This window comes from Ornithodoros turicata, chromosome 7 (genome assembly GCF_037126465.1).
Source record: "Ornithodoros turicata isolate Travis chromosome 7, ASM3712646v1, whole genome shotgun sequence".
Lineage (NCBI taxonomy): Eukaryota > Metazoa > Arthropoda > Arachnida > Ixodida > Argasidae > Ornithodoros > Ornithodoros turicata.
In genome coordinates, this window is record NC_088207.1 from 12,117,834 (window position 1) to 12,138,219 (window position 20,386).

Genomic DNA, 20,386 nt, shown 5'->3' on the forward strand with positions numbered 1-20,386 from the left:
CACGTAATGATTTTTTTCAGAGATTGCTCACTGTATGATTGGAGAAGGATTTTGCTGCCCAGCATGCCTTGAAACCAGGCTGTACAAGTCTTGTACAAGCCACACAGAAACCGTGAAACAAATAATTTTTGTTTACATTGATAGAAAACACGCACTTGTGATGCTACAGAGATTACAGGACTTCTGGATGTCTTGCAGAAGTTGCATGTCCATCCAAGACCCATGTTGAAAAATACCACAATATTATTTTATCATTGCATGCCTACCTCTGCATGAAACTGAGGCAGACACTTGGAACATCTGCGCTGAAAACTAATATAAATATAAATATTACAAGCAGGGATAACGGATATGAAATCCATTTGTGGCTTCAAAATTATGCATTGCATGTCTAGCACGTTGTTCTAGACAGCCTGAATTACAATAGAAGTACGTGTGTGTATAGTGCCCAGTTTTGAACCAGTTAGGGAAGATTTCTTGCCATTATCTGCTCTGTATAATCACCTTCTTTCTCGCTGTAGGATAATGCTTCGTAAGCAGCTCTTCATCAGCATGTAGCGCGCAGTATGTAAGTTGTAAGGCTGGTGTGTATTGTGCGGATTGTTCATTTTATTGTAGATATTCAATTTGCGTGGATTTGCAGCAAGTGCTGTGAAGTAATCACCAGGGGCGCGCTCCTGGAAGCGCGTGAGCACCATAGCATCGCAGTTACGTTCATTGCAAAAAGCACGGGATGTTGCACGGTCCTCTCTCCATGTGTATACGCCTGTCCGCCGCTGATAGTCCTAGTTACTTCGCTCAAGCATATAACGATATGTGAAGAAAATGCGGTGGGACACGTTTCTATGGCCTTCAAGACAGAAACAACTGACCACACATTCCCCTGTATTTTAGGGCATACTCTCCAGAGACACAATGCGAGTGTCAACAAACAATGTTTCGCAAAATAATTGGCTGCACAGTATCTCGAAAATCCAATATGCACCTCCGGCCTGGAATATGAAAGGCACATAGTGGCATATAATAAGCCATATACGACACAAGAAAAAAAAATCGCGTGAGGCTGAAAAGGTACAGCCCTGGTTCAACCACTTTGATTTTACGCAAGTTTACACCATGCAGGGGTACAGTGCGGTGCGATGATTGGGCAATTACTACTTTGAAAATATGTATAGATAGTAACGGAATTTAGAAATAAGTGCAGAGTAAGTGTACGGATCACAGTACTTCATCCCCTGCATTTGGTGTCCAAGAAAGTATTGGCTTGAAGCGCATCACACAAGGTTCTGAACTTTCCCACGACGGCGTCCCTTTAGTTTACGACGCTGTTCAACACGTCAACTGCTTGGACTGCTCCAACTGCTCCACTGGTGTCGTCGCGCCGCTTCCGGTCGCGGTCTTCGTAGTACATGTAATCCTGGAAAGATAAATCAATTACTTCATTAAAGTGCTTCGAGCGCGGACGTACTACAAATAATATGCGTTTGACTTGAACGTAACTTAATGTGCTAGTGCTACGTAGAACCCATATTAATAGTACTCCCTGACAGCATCGAGCATTGTAATAGCGTAATTACACTCAAGAAGCCGAGCAGCCAACTTACGGACCCAAAAATACGCCGCCAGATACATCGGTTATGACTTTCCACTATCCCGTTGAAGGGAGGGTCGGTACGCACAACGAATATGTCGAAACGCGAACTCATCCTCTGTGCGCACCGACCCTTCCTGAAAGGGGATAGTGGATCATCCCGACCTCGCTTCCAGCTGCCTATCAGCGCCCAATGACACGCGCTCCTCTGGTTAAGACAAGTCTGTGCACCACTGTACCTCCCGTCAGTCAATTAACGAACACTACTACCCCATGGCATGACCACCTCCAATGGATTCTTTTGAATCCAGCTCTCCGGGTAAGGAATAAAATTGTAATTCTATACTGGAGCGAAATCTGATCGCCTTGATACATTGCTTTGCTGGAAAGTCAGGCACCAAGAGTAGCCATTCGGCCAAACACCCATGGGTCAGAATGACGTCTTCACTTAACGGCGTAGCGATGTAGTTTGCCATGTTAGTAATGTAGTTTGTCAACACTAATTATTCATACGATCGAAATAAATCAAGCGAAGTGATCGGCTTTGCTGTGCTGTTACTGCTCAAGCCGACAGTGTAGTTTTATCTCTAATATCTAAACTTCATTTGTTTCATGACCATGTGGACGTATACTTACGTCCAAAAAAATTCGAAGTATGACCTGATATCAACGGTATGTGGACTACTTCCTTTGTTTGGGACAATTCTTTTGGAAGGCACAAACACGAACTAATTGCGGCGTTCCTCTCCAGACCGTCCCCGAAGAGGTAGTCTCTCGGGGACCGAAACTCTTTCGGGCAGGAGAGCCTTGTTTGGTGTAGTGACGGAGAGGCCTTGCAACTGGAACCGTCTGGCATGCTTGAGTTTGCGCTGCTCTGCTGCTTGACAGTTTACTACAAAAAAAAAAAAAAAAAAAAAAACGTGACATACCCAGCTGCTTTTGGCCAGTTGTTAGGCCTGCTGCGAATATATTTGTTGTGGGCGACAACGAATTCCTGAAGCTGTACAGAAAGCCACGGCTTTCGCAGCTGCTGAAATCGCTGAAGGTCAAATAAAGAGCGGTTCAGTATTGAGATCGCCTTTTGTCTTTGTCCCGCATGGTCTTGCAACACGTTGGTCACCTCCGCGTATGTTACAGATGCACACTTCGGCGAGTGTGCATTACCACTACTGATACCAACGCACAATACATGATGCGCGTCGTGCATTTTGCTGCGCGTGCGATACGTCACGTACGGATTGTGTCACCACAAACATGTTCCTCTCCATTGTGTGTGGACTGTAGACTTCTTGGACAACTGTACCCCTTAGACGGGCGTACACCTTAGACTGGCGTACCTCTTAGACGGGCGTACCTCTTAGACGGCTGTGCGTCTTAGACGGTCGTACCTCTTAGACGGTTGTACCCTTTAGACAACGGTACCTCTAAAATGGCTGTACCTGTTAGACGGCAGTACCTCTGGACGGACGTACCTGTTAGACGGCATTACCTCTTGCACGGCTGTACTCCTTATACACGTGTACCTGCTAAACGATTTTGCCCTTTATACGGGGGTACCTGTTAGACGGCAGTACCTTTTACGCGCTTTCGTACCGCATAAAATAAAGGGTACGTCTTTTTGCAAAAATGTACCTTATAAAAGGGAGTTTTAAGAGGTACAAATTTTAGAGTGCAGTTTTCTACCTCGGGTCTCTGTCATCAACTGCACTTGAACGTCGCCGCCCAGTTACGGTGCTCTGCGAGGCCTGGGCACCATACTCGAGTACCACAATATCACTTCTACTCAATACTGCCGAAATGTTGGTCACTTCCTTTCGTAAGTGTACGTACCAGAAGTATGGTGCAGGCAATCAGCATGGCTTTGTAAGTAACCTCCAAGTCCACCGGAAACGTAACAGAAATTATCGGCGTCTGTAAAAACGTCCCTCAGGACACCTGGATACTGCCGGATGATCAGACCGATCTGAGTGTCATCTTTAGTCTTTACCTAGAAGCAAATATTTCACTATAAATGCCTAGCGATCGAGGTGTAGTCAAACTCCACCGAGATGGATGCCTGATATGATGGGGCTTCCATCATTCCCTCATTGTCTCAAAGAATTTGCGCCCAATCCAAATTCAGAAAACGACAACCTCCCGGAATTTAAATATCTGCCTTCTCTACCTACGAGCCTCGATCACCCTGGCAGCGTAACTCCCAACATCGTGGAAGCTAGAACCTCGACGGGATGCAGCCACAATATCGTTGCTGTCAGCGAGCCGAATATCCCTGTACTATGTCCATTACAAGCAGGTGAACAATAATGTTGAAGAATGTGATTTCGAGCGTTACGGTTGTTGCACTACGATCAGCTTACGCATGTGCAAACCTCAAATAAAACTTGGAATCAGACGCTAGAACTAACGGACGGACACAATGAACAGACAACGCGGCGTATTGCGCACGCGTTCCCGGCTTTTCCTATAGGATATTATTAGAGCTGAGCGCGGGCGCGGGTATACCCGCGAGTACCCGCACATCGTCATAATTTGAGGGTGGGAATTCGCGATTGCTGCGGGTAGCGGGAAAAATTCGGGTGTACCCGCAATGCGACCCCTGGTAATGCAGGTATACCCGCATTACCCTCACTCCATGGCCAACTAAGTGGTCCCTCTCTGTCACACGCGAGTTCGGCAGTGCCCTATGTCGTTGGCTGTATCAATTCATGCGCCAGACTGCAGCAGGCAAGTGCTGACGGGCGAGTTCGATTATTAATGCGGACATATATGGCTCTCTGTTGAATTGCAGTTGTACTGGCATACGATTGAAGCCGTCCGAGACACGTAGCCAACACTCAGAATTTCCATTGTTTTAAAATAGAATCAGCGGCAAAGTGGGCGAGGAACACTTCCCCCTGCGGGAACCAATGCGGGTAGACAGACAGCACTGCGGGTGCGGGTCGCCCAGATAAAATTCTTGTGGGTGCGGGTCACACACTCGCGGGTATTGTAAGCGGGTGCGGGTCAAAGTTTGCTTACCCGCACTCACCTCTAGATATTATCTCGTGCTTGATTTGCTTTTTGAATTACCCCTTATCTCAGTTTGACTGATAATATTTTCACACCCACAACATCGTGTTTGTAAATACGAGTTTCCTTAGATCCTTTGCAAATTTTATTCTTTTGCACAAAAGTCTGATCACGCTTCAGTTAGCAGGCTATTATCCGAGACATCTAGCGATATAACTTTGCAGTTGCCTAGCTTTCCTTCCGATAAAACTTTGCTCAGGACATACATCCGATCAACCTACGTAGAACAAGGTGGTAGGATTTTAACGCACAAGAATGAAATTTGCATAGGATATAAGGTATATAGTCCCTCAGTTCAGTCATTTGTAGCTGGCTACAGTATAGATCAACGCATCAGCAACATAATGATGGAGAGAGCAATTAATGTGTTCAGATAATCAAACATGCTGATGACCATTTAGTGGCTGTCAATTAAGAATCCTGGTGAGGTTGACGCGGGTATCATTTCGGTGTTCAACGCAGCTGCTCCAGAGTTCATCACGGAGACCATGTGAGAAACTCCAATACCTTGATTTGTTGCTGATTTCAAAACCTAATCAGCTCCTTTGGAGATACCAACAGAGAGTGCAAAAAGCACTGGTTAGCTATAATTCTAGTGTATCCAAGACTGCAAAAAGAGGGGTAGCTTCCAACATCCCAAAGTCCATGATGTCACACTCTTAAAATAAAATGGATAGTAAGACAGGACATAGGGGTAAAAATCGGAAAAAAATCGGAAAATGTTACAGCCGTAGAAAAGAAAGAAAGAAAAAAACTGTCCATTTTAGGTTCACCCACCTGTTTTCATCCAAAAATCTGCACGTATGGGTGTAATTATGCAATGCGCATTGTAATTCGTAATAAGTAATCGCTAGCCGTTGGAGCAATTTGTTGAAGTGGCCACCGATTACTTGTGAGTTACAATGCGCCTTCCATAATTACACTCGCATATTGAGATTTTAGTGTGAAAACTGGGGGGGGGGGGGACCTAAACTGGACATGCACCCATGTGTGCCATAAGCCACGAAATATATCACTATAGTAAAGAACGGAAATGAAATCAAGAGATGTTAACAAATAATTCCACTTTATTTAAGCTTATGTTCACCGAAGAAAACATGGGTCAAACGTATATAGGTTATCACAGAACAACTTGTAACGACACATGTAACATGCGCGAACTTTGCGATGTATCCATGGAGCCTAAAACAGACAAGTAAATATTTCTAATGTACTATAATTGCAAAAATTCATATACAAATATAAAAATGAGCAAATGCTCCATGGCTGCACGTGAGGCATATGTTTACAATTCAAGTGTGCCACAATCCCAGCTGTGGACGGCCGTTTCGAGCTTCTTGGGTCTCATCGGCACAGCGTATGGATTTGACTCCTTTCGTGTTCTGAAGCAAAGATCGAGGAAGGATTGAAGGAGCAAGGGGTTGTATGTGCAAAACGCATTGTGATGAGAAGGGATGGTAAGGAAGTCCAAACAAAGCATGTAATACTCTCTTTTCAGTTACACACACACTCCCATCCGAGATCAAGGCTGGCTACATTAACTGTCATGTACGAGCACTCATTCCGAACCCCAGACGATGCTTTAAATGCCAACGTTTCGGCCACAGCTCCCAGATGTGTCGTGGACAACAAGTTTGCCCAAAGAGTGCCGGTAATGACCACACACCAGAGTCATGTAACAAAGAATTTCACTGTGTCAATTGTCAAGGCACCCATCCAGCATATTCGAGGTCATGCCCACGCTGGAAAGACGAAAAAGATATACTTAGAATCAGGACCGAACAAAAACTGACATATAAGGCAGCAAAAGCACAGCTGGACTTTCAAAAGAAAGGAAGTTTTTCTGAGGTGGTGCGTAGGGGAGTGGCACCAGTCAGAGTATCCGTGGAGACCCAGACTCCTGGGCCTCCGCTCCACACTCCCCAACCAGAACAGAGAGAGACACAAGTGTCCTCTCTGGTAGCTCCCAGACAAACACACTAACCATGGAAGTCGATGATGACGACTGCGCATCGCAGAAGTCGTCATCGAGTCTTCCATGCACTTTCTCTCAAGCAAAAGAGAGACGTGAGAGGACAAGTGGCAGAGGCAGGGGCAACAAAGGTGCCGAAAAACAGAAACATACCCCGCGAAGGGTGCTTCCTCCTTAACCGTAAGTACACACAAAATAATGATTCAGTTGGAACACATCCGAAACAAGGTATGGAGTGCCCCTGGCGTCATTCTGTTATTTCTGACAATGAGCATTCTGCAATGGAATTGTAGAGGTCTTTTGTCAAACTTGGAGGACATTAACGATCTTATAACACAACATGGGGCGTCGTGCTTCTGCTTACAGGAAACATACCTGCAGGAACACAATTGTAATCCTTTTCGCAGGCATAACATCTTCAGGAAGGACCGCGCAGACGCCACACGTGCATCAGGGGGCGTTGCTGTGGTCCTTCCACAGTCTATTCCTGCAAAACACCTTCCACTCGTCACTAACTTGGAGGCTGTTGCCGTCCAAGTGAGCTTCCATAGGGTCATTACAGTATGTTCCTTGTACCTTCCCCCATCAGTAGCAATAGAACAGAGTGAGTTGGAGGTACTATGTGACCAGCTTCCTCGACCTTTCATTATCCTCGGTGATCTGAATGCACACAATCCCTTATGGCGCAGTGTGAAGCTCGATATTCGTGGGAAAATGCTGGAACAATTTCTCTTGTCAAGACCTGTTTGTCTTCTAACCACTGGGCTACCTACATACGTACACACAGCTACACAATCTTTTTCGGCACTGGATATTTCTATGTGCAGCCCATCCCTCTTCCAGAGTTTGAGCTGGACAGTTCAGCAAAATCCTTTGGGGAGTGACCACTTCCCGATTATCATCAACTTCCGTGACACAACAAACTCCATCCTAACACGTCCACCACGGTGGAAACTAGGTGAAGCTCACTGGGATACCTTTCAAGAAGAAGCGAATTTCGTGACTTCATCGTTCGACCACATGACTGTTGATGAGGCAAACAGTTCTATCACTAACACGATCATAAATGCTGCACTCAAGGTCATCCCACAAACATCTGGCCAGCTCCCCTAGGCGTTCGAAACCTTGGTGGACAGAAGAGTGCAAACAAAGGCGCAAAGAACAAACCCGAGCATGGGGCATTTTTCGGCGATACCCAACTCCAGCAAATTTAACCCAATTCAAAAGAGCTCGGGCTAAAACTAAATGGACAGTAAAACGCTAAGCGTCTCTCTTGGAGGAACTTTGTGTCATCTATCAACAGTAACACCTCGTCTAAGATAGTGTGGGACAGAGTAAGAAAAGTTAGGGGTGACTATGTTGGTTTCTCAATCCCACTTTTGCAAGTAAATGGAAGACTATGTGAGAATATGAATGAACAGGCAGATGGCCCTCGGTGAACACTTTCAGAACATATCAAGCTCGTCACACTACTGTAGAGAATTCACACACATAAAGGAAAATGCAGAGAAAACAGTAATACCAAGCGGAGGTGGCGACAGGTTCTCTTATAATATGCCTTTCACCATGATAGAACTATCAAGGGCTTTGGCAACAACAAAAGTGGCGGCACCTCGGCCTGACCGCATCACATATTCCATGCTTCAACATTTGTCCACAAACACTCAGGAAACTCTGCTCCATTTTTTCAATAGAGTTTGGCAGGAAGGACATCTGCCTTCCAGTTGGAAGATGGCAACCATTGTTCCATTTCTAAAGCCGGGCAAAGATGCTTCCAATCCATCAAGCTACAGGCCTGTAGCACTCACAAGCTGCTTAGGCAAGACATTTGAACGGATGATTAATAACCGCCTTGTGTATTATTTGGAAGAAAATAACTGCCTTGATAAATACCAATGTGGATTCCGAGGGGGGTGTTCGACAACTGATCATCTTGTCCGCTTAGACACCACCATCCGTGAGGCCTTCGTACGAAGACAACACTGCGTGTCTGTTTTCTTCGACCTTGAGAAGGCCTATGACACGGCATGGCGGTACGGCATTTTACGAGACCTTCACTCTTGCGGAATACGTGGTCGGCTTTTCAAATGTATTCTAGATTTCCTTCGTGGAAGGATGTTTAGAGTGCGACTGGGAAATACTTTCTCGCGTCCTTTCACACAGGAAAATGGTGTTCCTCAGGGATCTGTACTGAGTGTTACCCTGTTCATTCTTAAGATGAATTCTGTTACACAATCACTACCCCCGTCGCTCACATATTCAGTTTATGGGGACGATGTGCAAATATCATGTGCATCGTCCAATCTTGCCATGTGCGAGAGACAGCTGCAGCTTGCAATTAATAGACTGACTAGATGGTCGGTTGAGAATGGCTTTAAGTTTTCACCAGACAAAACGGTTTGTGTGCCTTCTTCACGGGTAAGAGGGCTGTTTCCGGAACCATCTTTGAATATAAATGGTAAACCTCTTATTGTACAATCGGAACACAAATTTTTGGGGCTTACCTTTGACAAGAAGCTTACGTTCCAGTCCCACATCAACAATGTTAAGGTAAAATGCACCAAATCATTAAATCTGCTGAAAGTTTTGGCTCACAGATCTTGGGGAGCAGATCCTGAGACTTTACACCGGGTGTACACCGCTGTGGTCCGGTCTAGACTGGGCTACGGGTGTATAGTTTATGGGTCAGCATGCCTTAAAACGCACTGACTGACGCAAAAACTGTCTTAAAACGCATAGACCCTGTACATCATCATGGACTACGGTAGGTGCTTGCTGCCTTCCGCACCTCGCCAGTGGAAAGCTTATATGTTGAAAGCAGTGAGTGGTCATTGAAAAGGCGACGAGCCTATCTTTCTATCCTTTATGCGCTCAGGGTGAGAAGTTACCCACAGCACGCTGCTCGTTCGAGTGTTGGGGACACACGTTTTAAACAGCTGTTCTTGAACAAGCCTTCAGTTGTTCTCCTCTTTCTATGCGTATCTCACAACAGGTTGAACAGTACCACTTTTTTGGTTTCAACTGTCAGGTATCAGAAACCACTAGACTTTTACCTCCATGGACACCACCCCCAACGTCTAATGTTTCCTTAGCACGGTACAAGAAAAATGATACCAACATGGTCGTTTTGCAACAAGAGTTTGAACATCTGAGAGAAAGTTTGGGAGAGCACACAGGATTCTATACAGATGGATCCAAAAGCAACACAGGCGTATCATGTGCCATGGTGACTGAGAGATGCACCAGGGCAATCCGTTTGAACCAGAACATGTCCATTTTTAGTGCTGAGGTATACGGAATTATTGTCGCACTGAATTACATTTTGCAGCACAACATCGTCTCATCAGTCATCTACACAGACTCTCTTGGTGCTTTGCAGGCAATATGCAGCTCACATAAAACCAAAAACTTCCTTGTCCACAGGGCACGGTATCTTGCATCAGAAATCACAAACAAAAAATACAGGTTGATATTCTGCTGGGTACCCAGGGATGCCAGGAAACGAGTGTGCCGACAGCGCAGCAGCCAAAGCCATGGACAGCGACGTCATACCGTTTGATATTCCTATCCAGGATCTGACTCGGGTCCTGTGAAAATGTATAAACTCCGAATGGCAGGAGTTTTGGAATACACAGGAGAATAATAAACTCCACCTTATAGAAAGGAACATTGAAAGGCACGGGTATCCTCTGAAAAACAGAATGCAGGAGACCCTGCGATGCAGGCTCAGAATAGGGCACACTTATGTCACACATGGGTTTTTAATACGAGGAGAGGAGCCTCCTCAATGCACACACTCTGGTGAGCAGCTCTCCATTCTCCATGTCCTCATCTCATGTCCTCTCTTTGAAAGTCAACGTCAGCATTATTTTAGCAGGTTTTACAAGTATTTCATACCTCTTCACCCAGCCCTCTTACTGGGCAATGAGCCGCTTGTTCAGTTCGAGACCTGTTTTTAACTTCCTACAGGATATTGACTTGGCTGGCAAGTTGTAAAATTTTTACTTGTTAGTATTTCTTTTTACACAATGTTTTGTTCTTAATGTCATCATTTTACTTTTAATTTTTACTCTCATATTGATTCACATACACACTGTTTTTGGCGCTCTATGGCCTTTGTCGCTTTTGCGCCAAAACCCCCAATCAATCAATCAATCAATCAATCAATCAATCAAACCTCATTTACAAATTCCAATAAATCATTAACGAACGACGACGTACTTTCAACAGTCAGGAGTCTGGTCGCCTAGATATGATACACTGCTTTTTTTTTTCTTTCCTTTTTTCCTCTCAGCTACGCCGTAAGCACAGCTCACCCTGAGCTGGCCACAGCTGGCCCCCTTGTCCGCAACAGACAAAAAAGAAGAAGTGCACAATGTGATATTAGCTATGGAAAAGCCGAAGTTCCGTGTTTTATGGGGTCGTTTACCACATACCCTGGCCAGTGATAAATCGCACATCGGACGCTGTTTAAACACCCGCGTTAACGACCACAAAAACAAAGCAGAAAATAGGGAAGACATTTTCTATTTACATAGAAGGCATTGTGGGCGTCAAATGTTTTCAGTCAAACTGAGATAAGGGGCAGGTTCGTAAAGCAAACCGCGCGCGACATATTAGGATCGTATACACCGTTTCCCAGGCACCCTCGCATCCAGCACTATTAATAAAATTTTAAGTATTTTAAGTATAAGTAATTTTTTTTTAGCGTGCTCCCCCGGCTAGACGTCACTGCGCTTTCAATACGGCGGAGTCCACGGGAAAACGATGTATAGGTAAAGCCGGGAACGTGTTATCTCTGAGAGTCGGGTGTTGTTGGACAATATTTGTTGAAAGTGAGCGCTCTGTTGTACCCGTACGTCAGTTGTAGCGCTTTTATTCCGAGATGTTACCAACAAGCTCTGAAGGTACTTTTTTTTTTTTTTCGTTTCAATCACAGGATTCTGTGGCATAATATTTCGTAAACCAGATATTGCATCAACATTGCACTTGTAACTTTTCCTGTATCCCCTACATTTTCCCGCATTCCTCTTTTGCCACCATCCCTAGGAAGGATGACTGGAGCTTGCCCAAACATTACACCCAGTTTTGCAACTGGCAACCGATTTTGCAATGAACAAACTGGTAAGAGAGCGCAGTAGCCGCGAAGAAGAGGTGCGTGCGTGTACACTCTTAGAAATGAACTTCACCACATTGCACGCTCCTAGCCAACCATCATCCCGAATGACATTTTCGCCCCTGATTTGTAGAAAACGGTAGGCGGAGCCTACTCTGTGCCGTGCATAATGGCACAAAATAGGCTCCGCCTCCCGTTTTCAACAAATCATGGTCGAGAACGTTGTCATTCGGGATGACGGTTGGCTAGGAGCGTGCTATGTGGTGAAGTTCATTTTTAAGAGTGTATGTGGTTCTGCTTTTGCTTTTCGTTTTCCTTGGAGGCGGCTGCTTCCGTTCATCACTGTCTGCTGCTATGTTTCTTTAAATACTTCATTATTCTTGCTACTGGCAAGTCTTGGGTCATCTCAACTGGAGTTCCCGAATCCAGGAGCACGAGCGGTGCCTGTATTCTGTACTGTACCCGATATACGACGTCCTGGAAGCAGCAGTCGGTTGTGACGCAGGGGCCGTCGACCCAGAGCGTCGCTTTACCTTGGGCGTCGCAGACGGCGATACAGGGGGACCAAGGCGTCCATATCTGGTGCAGGTAACCGGCGACCACACCGGCAGGGATCTGAACTTCCATTGTCTAAGACGCGCAATAAACAAAAATTGCGTGTTACATGTGGTGCGACTATACGAGTGGCAAGAACTTGGGGTAGTTCGCACATTAGCAAAAGGAGCATACAGCGATACACCAAACGAATATAAAGACACAGGATATCCGCTGAATTATTCACAGTGTATTCCCACACAAGACTGAAATATAGGTTTCCTCTCTACGTTGGTCCCGTGTATTTCGCCTGATCAGTACGTGACCTTGCGAATGCTCTGTCGCAAAGAAAGTTTCTCTGAACAACAACCTATTAGCTTCCACACACAGGCACCTGCGGGTTTCGTGGGTGTTTCAGGCAACGTTTATGCACTCCCTTTCTAGGGGAGCACCTTCGCGTTTCATGTGCTTCCTTCATCCTTGAACGAGGAAAGTCAACCGATACTATAATCATTTACTATCAGTGTAAAAATTGATGAGTTACACAGCGCGCTACATCCAAAATGGTTCAGACATAAAAACAGCTGAACTACAGCAATTTTTGGGTGCTGTGGACAAATGATGTTTAAAAATGGCTAATTTGCTCTAATTTTCCAGTTAGAAGCGCGATTATTGGACAATTTCGAAAAATCTGCGTTTCAGGGAGACAAAAATCACGTAAAAAATAACACGATATAATAAAATACAGACTTCGCCTCATTGGTGCGAAGTTTGCGTCGTAAAGCACTTCCACGAGGAAAAGTTGAAACCGAAGCAGAGTCTCTTATATTATATGCCATTATATTGCCACGAATCATCATCGCGAAACTTCCAGGGCAGGCACGAAACGGTACATCTCATCCCGGCGCACGCTGAAGAAGCAGCAAGAAGCTTCCAGACACATCGCCTGCTCTCTGGCAAACGCACGTGCTGTTTCTAGACTTTTCGTCGCGACGCTTAAATGCTTAGAACTGCGCTCCAAGCTGGAGCATTCATTCTTTGGACTCAGTTGTGTTCAGAGAGTTCACTCTTGTGTTTTGCTACCAAGTAGTCCAATAAACCGTTCGCTGTTTATTCGACGACTCGACGACCCATTTCGCTTCGTGACAATATTATAATAATGTATGCTTATAATATAATTACGCCAGGAGCAGTAAGCGATTTGATCAGGATGTTGGGGCTATAGGAAATAGGTACCAGGATAAATAGCACCCACCAGTGCTGAGAAGACCATACGGCAGTGTCTGAGTGGAAGAGACAAGCAGCCAATGAATGAAAAGACAGTGTTATCCCGAGATACTTACTAGTATTTCAGACAATTCATAGTTTCAGTTTCAGTTTATTTGGGATCAAAGCGCGATACTCCTTAGTTACTTCCTCCTTAGTTTTTATCAGAAATTGAGAAATACAGGTGTATGATGTAATGTCATTGAGTGGTTGATTGCCTTCCATTATTATGCATAGTAGTGTAGTACTATGTATGTAGTACTGTAGTAGTATATGCATAGTATTGATGTGTGTGCCATGTTTTCTTCGTGCACTTTCTTTTTGTCAATTGCTTGTAATGTTTGTTTTACATTTCTGCCATTTGCGTATTTTCACCCCCTCATGGTTTGGCTGCCAAAGGGCGGCCAGTATTAGGAGTAAATAAAGAAATAAAAGCAACAGAAAACATTATAATTAAATGCAAATCACAAAAATATAATTACCTTAGTTGCCTTCAACAGAACAGTTCTGTTGAAGGCAGCGCTGACTGCCGAAACGTCGACCCCTAACTGTAAATCTATTCCTAGCGCCCCCTTAATTATTAATGTAATAAAAGTAGCAAGTGTTTTTAACCCTTATACGGCCTCCCAAGTCTCTTCATTACTTGTAGTCTATATATATATATATATATAATGAGGTGAAAAAAGCCAATAAAGAAACAAATAAATGGCACTAGACGTGTTTGAAATTCAAAATTACAGATTAAGATGGCTTCTATGGCTGCACGCAGAGAAACAGATACTCCTGGAACGATGCGACAGCACCAGAGAACACGTGTTTCGCCGTGTTTGTGGCCCTTCAGCTCTGGGTAGCTGCGCATCGTTCGGATTTGGCAAACCAGCAACCAGGTACGTGCTCCGAACACCAAATGATGTTACAAGTAGAACACGTGTTGGTTTGCCACATATCCGCATATCACGTCTGCAATATCACGGGACCGCAACCCCTGCTATTGTTTCGTCGCCTTCCACTTCGCCAACTCGGGGCGGATCACCATGCTGGAAAAAACATTGGCGGAAATCACGCGGCTAATCGTCGCACGTAAGTTGTGTGTGGTATATACAGGGTGTTTCAAAAAACGTGTCATTCGGACTATATAAAAAAACGGGGCGACGGAAAAATACGGGGTAAACGGCACTTGTGTGGCAACTGAATTTGCCATCTTGCAAAAATATTTTCATTTGATTTTAATTAAAATAAATTGAATTTCTTTAATTCAACTTCAAAATTTCCCTAGTCAACCTCACGTTTTTTTTGTTTTTTTTTTACAGAATTAGAGAGCCCGTAGCGAACTTAGTCAGAACCACCAAGAAATCCGCTCGATTTTGCAAAGGGAACTGCCAAAAAAAAGTCCCGAAGTTTTCCCGAAGAGTTTCGGGTATTCAACAGCGCACCAAATCAGTCGGAAAAATGCGCAGAGGGCAGGACATGCTCCTGCCCCCATGAAGCTAGAACAGTTTATCGCCGAACCGGCGTGCAGCACAAGACGCGCCGATAACAAGGCGGGTGACATTCCACCATACGTTGATAAGCGGCAAACAAAAATGATTCCGCCTCTTTTTCCCGCTCTCTTTTTTTCCGACCTTCTATCTTTCATGGGGGCAGGAGCAAGTCCTCCTGCCCTGCTGAAAAATCTCACAAAGAATCCTTCAAATACTTCTTACAGAACTCTAAGAGAAATTCTGTGGGATAATGGAACAAAATCTCATAGGAATTCTCACAGGATTTCTCTTAGCAGTTCTCACAGGATTTCTCATAGAATTTCTCTTAGCAGTTCTCACAGGATTTCTCATAGAATTTCTCTTAGCAGTTCTCACAGGATTTCTTATATGATTTCTCTTAGCAGATCTCATAGGATTTCTCCGAAAAACTAGAGATTTCTCAAGAAACCTCCTCTCATATAGTTTTAGTTTTGTGTGTGTTTCCGAAACCTGGTAAATGCTCTACATGAAGGGATGAATAATACGGATCACGATAATAAGCACAAGGATAAAAACATAACACAATATACAATAATTTTATTCTTTATTAAGATCATTTAAGAAGCTTCTCATATGTATGACAAATGAGTCCAGTCTCTTCGGCACTGGAACCTCAGACTGTCCTCCCTCCCGCACAAACTTCTGATAGGCATCTGAAACGGTGTTCGGAGCAAAAACGATAAGTCAGCAATAACAGAGATGGAGACCCACAGAGTTTATACACAGGGCACCACACTTAGCAACATGCGTGAAGTGAACAAGTCCTTCAACTAGAGGAAAGAGCTATATGTTAGATACCATGATACGAAAGACAGCAGTAATAAATCAGAGATCAGGATGTGGCATAAATATTCACACGTTTACACCATAACAATGTGCGTGTGCTCATTTTCCTGTAAGAGGGGACCTAGCACACAAGTAATTTTCTCTTGCATGGCATTCATCTCTGCTACTCCATGTACACAGGAGCTATTCCTGATGTCATATGAGGAGCTGGGCTTGTTAGTGCACTAGCATAGGTGTGTAATAATTAAGCAATGCCGAAAAATTTGCACAGGTGCCAGGGGACCATAAGAGGAATAACAGCAGCAGTGATGGAAGTGCCTCGAAGCATGGCCCCATGGCGCTGGAAAGGTCACGTGCTAGAGTCGTGTAATAAATGGTCACCCCGTTTCTCTTAACTTGTATGCTGTCGGAAACATATCATTTCAGTACAGAATGGAATTCCATCAGGAAATATTGCAGTGCAATTTGTTCCCAATGGCTTGCACACGGAGCAAGAACTGACTAACGGAATGATGGACATACAGCCGAATTCATAGCAAGCCTCGACTTGGTGATCCGTTGCGACTCCCATGAGTGAAGTAAATCGTTGATCACAGCGCCCACAGACAAATCAAATAACGACTGGAACTTCAGAAGTGACCTTGATCATGTTTAGCAGCTGTGATACTTAAACTTTAGACTGTATCAGACATTCAAATATGCATTAGGAGAACTCACTTGCAAGAGCCTGAACTTTGCTGGGGGTGAGAGCAGGTTTTGGCTGCACACCTGCCTTTGCATATCGGTTGCTTAGCTTGCCGCTCAGGCTTCTACCCTGGAGCTCAGCCTCAGTCCACAGCTGCCGTGACAGCTCCCGGCAAAACGTGGAGTCTCTTTTAGCCTCCATGGCCCATTCCAACTTCTCCTTTGGAACATATACGTTATTCCCTAAGTGTACCTGAAGCAGACAAAAGCAGGATGCAGGGTCAAGTACATGTTCATGTATTATTACCCCTTTGTTCAGCAACAGTCATATCAAGTCAAATCAAACTTGTTCATCCCCAAAAAAGAATTACCCTGCAGGAACACATGGCAGATATGAAATGGTGGAGAGCTGAGCACCTTTAAAGGAGCACTGAGGCGACCCGCAAAATGTTTTCAGTTTTTTACTGTGCTATGTTCTGCAACGAATAACATGAGCTCCTGTGAAAGAACGACGAGCATGCAGGTGACCCATAGAGTGTGCATCAGGCCTATGTTCCGCGCTCCTCTAAAAATCTTCTCTCGTGAAAAGTACACATCACGGAACAAGGAGCCATCGTAACGTAATTGGTCCCAGTCCAGGTCTTGTGACTTCATGACATAAAGAATCATTGCCCGAGCATGTATAGTGTGTGAGCAAAAAAGAAAAATAGAAAGAGAAAAAGCAAATATTTTTCCACATAACACAAGAATCGCGTCTGCTGTCAACAGCTGCTTTGCCAGACTGTCTTCATAAATGTGAGTGCACAGTTTACAATACACCACCGAGTGATAGCATTTTGCATAATGACTGCTGATGGATAGCTGGACAGATTAGGCAGGGTTTGAGCAATGTTATGTGTCACGTCATTGCTCCTTTAATTTACCTCACACTTTTGGCAAATAAGCATGGGCTGCTGAGGACAGAAAAGCAAGAACCAAAGCAATACAAGCAAATATGCAGAATTGAATATTGGGCCTTTTGTGGTATATCAGATTCCCCACTTAAAGGATCAATAAGGTGAAATTTCACACGACTTGAGACCTAGCCTCATTGGTCAAGTTGTCCATGAGGGTTCACCATAAAATATTTGCACTCTGCGATGTATTATAGCTGTGGAACGGAATCGTTTAAAGAAGAGTCAATTCCCACGGTTAAAAAATTCAGTTCACATGCCCACTATACATGCTTGAATTGTGCCGCTGCATATCAAGACTCACGTGTCCTGGGATTACCCACATTAGGTCGCGACATCTCTTCGTTCTGTTACGCTGTTTTCACGAGAAAGGATTTTTAGAGGTGTGCAGAACAGAGGCCTCACGTGCGTTCTGTAGCTCACCTGCACACATCATCCTTTCGCAGGAGCGCATTTTATTCATTGTAAAACACAACACAATGAAAAAATGAATAAAACATTTGGATGTAATTTCGGTGCTCCTTTGTACGACATGTTACCTATACACAGTCCCCGTTACTATAGGTGTCAGTAGGTGGTAGTCCACTTATCATAAGTAATAGTTAAATTCCATGCATGCGTTAGTGTGTTTGGTGTTTGTCAAGATGACATCGGCTCGCCTTGTTGTCCACCACAGAGAAGGGTGCCACAGAGCTCGTGTTTTCCAAATTCTCTGTTGAAAACAGCCGTTTCCGATTTGTACACCTCTTGGTGCTGCGCTGGGCTGGTGTCTCCTTAGCTGGCGCTTGTACATCTCTCAGTTGAGGTGTTGGGACGACAGGTGTAGCAACCGTGTGGGCTGGTGAAGGCTGTGGTGTCACCATGGTAGGTTGTGGTGTCACCATGGTAGGCTGTGGTGTTACCATGGTAGGCTGTGGTGTCACCATGGTAGGCTGTGGTGTCACCATGGTAGGCTGTGGTGTCAACATAGCAGGCTGTGGTGCCACCATCGTAAGCGGTGGGCTTGGCTGCTGTTCCTGGCAGGAAATGCCATACGGCTCCTGTAAGCCAATTAAATAAAAGGAACACTTACAAATATGTAATCAAGAATTTTAAAAAATGAATATTATGTTGATGAATAATGATGAAGAATGCTGATTATAATGGTCATTTGTTCATGCCTCAGTAAGGTCGTACTGTTACACACAATGTCGTTTTTATTTTGAACAGAATTTTATGAGAACACTGTAAGAGCTTCTTAAATGTAGTTTTCACTGGAGGGTGCGCAGCCCGAATGAAAAGCTGTGTGATCTATTTTATAATTGTACTGAATTACTAATAAAGGTACTTCAAATGTAGTTCAGGCAAGGGGGGTACACCCTTCCATCATGGGAGCATCACGTCCCGAGACAAATTTTTCGGCTTCCTGTTGATGCTGTGATATCTTCTGTTGGCCAGCTAAAAGTCATACAACTAGAGCCCGTACTTTTCAGGAAATATTTTTTTCTAAATTCAGGGGGTAAAATTGGGTAAGCAAACATGTGCACTAGATTTATGCAAATGTGGGTGCAAATTGGTTCACACAATGCGGACACAGGCAAAGATTGGCGGCATCCAATGAGACAGCACGAGAAGCGTGCGCATACCTATACTGGACGTGGGGATTTGAAACTGGTCCGATCGTAGTGTTCTGTGTATATGCGCGACATGATGCCCACGGCTGCATTTTTCAATACAGATTCACTGAACTGTAGCCCACAACAGTTCTCGCGAATGTTCCAATGACAACATTTATCTTCACGTCCTTCGGACAGCGACACCGGTCCACTTCGCAACGCGCACTATGTTTTCTTCCGCTTGACCGCTCAATGGCGTGACATGTCCAGCATGAACTAAACACACTGATGGCTGAAGCGACGTTCACTGCTTAGCGCTGAAGCAAGCAAGAGCCCGCTATGATTTTGATTGTAGGTTCGTAATGGAATCAAAGTTTTGAATTATGATAACAAGTATGAAATTAACAAAGTGTGTAACATAAATTGAAGTGAACTTGTTTTTGCGTAATGTAAAAACCCCGAGACTACAGAACATGAAGGGACAGACGCAACACGAAGTCTCAAACACACTAATGCACCGTTGCGCTAATGCGCCGTTGAATACCCGAAACTTTGAAGCCTCAATTTCGGGTCTTTTTTTGGGCAGTTCCATTTGCAATATCGAGCGGATTTCTTGGTGGATCTGACTAAGTTCGCTACGGGCTCTCTAATTCTGTAAAAAAAAAAACGTTAGGTTGACTTGGGAAATTTTGGAGTTCAATTAAAGAAATTCAATTTATTTTAATTAAAATCAAATGAAAATATGTTTGCAAGATGGCAAATTCAATTGCCACACAAGTGCCGTTTACCCCGTCTTTTTCCGTCGCCCCGTTTTTCTATAAAGACCGAATGACACGTTTTTTGAAACACCCTGTATATATGTATACAGGGTGTCCCAGAAAACGTGTCATTTAATTATAATAAAAAAACTACACCACCTAGAGTCATGCGGTCAATGGCATTTGTTCTTACTGGGTTTTTGCCACCTCCTCATGTGAATATCGTGTAACGTAAGTTTAATTATGTAAATTTTTGCGAGCTTAAGTCGGAAATTTGCCTAGTTAAGGTTACTTTTTTACCCCACCAATGTGAAGAGCGTGTCTAATTTAGTCAAATTAATGATAATTGACAGGGGTATTCAGGAGCTATCCCATCGGAAAAAATAGCCGAACATCATGCTCTACGGAGGTCGCACAGAATAGCGCACGATGAATTTTTCAGCGCAATCTTTGTCAGTCCGACGAAAGGAGGTTGGAAACCCAGCCCTCCCCGACATCGCAGAAAGAGATAAAACAGGAACGGCTTATCACGTCCGACTTTC

General features: G+C 44.3%; 1 long non-coding RNA gene across 1 annotated transcript; it reads right to left on the bottom strand.

Moving 5' to 3' along the window:
* Positions 1-295: 295 nt before the first annotated feature.
* LOC135399540 (uncharacterized) lies at positions 296-12,374 on the bottom strand. Its single transcript, XR_010424329.1, has 3 exons — positions 12,211-12,374; positions 3,422-3,578; positions 296-1,417 (listed from the first exon to the last, which is right to left on the bottom strand). It is a non-coding gene; the product is annotated as an uncharacterized LOC135399540 (long non-coding RNA).
* Positions 12,375-20,386: the final 8,012 nt, after the last annotated feature.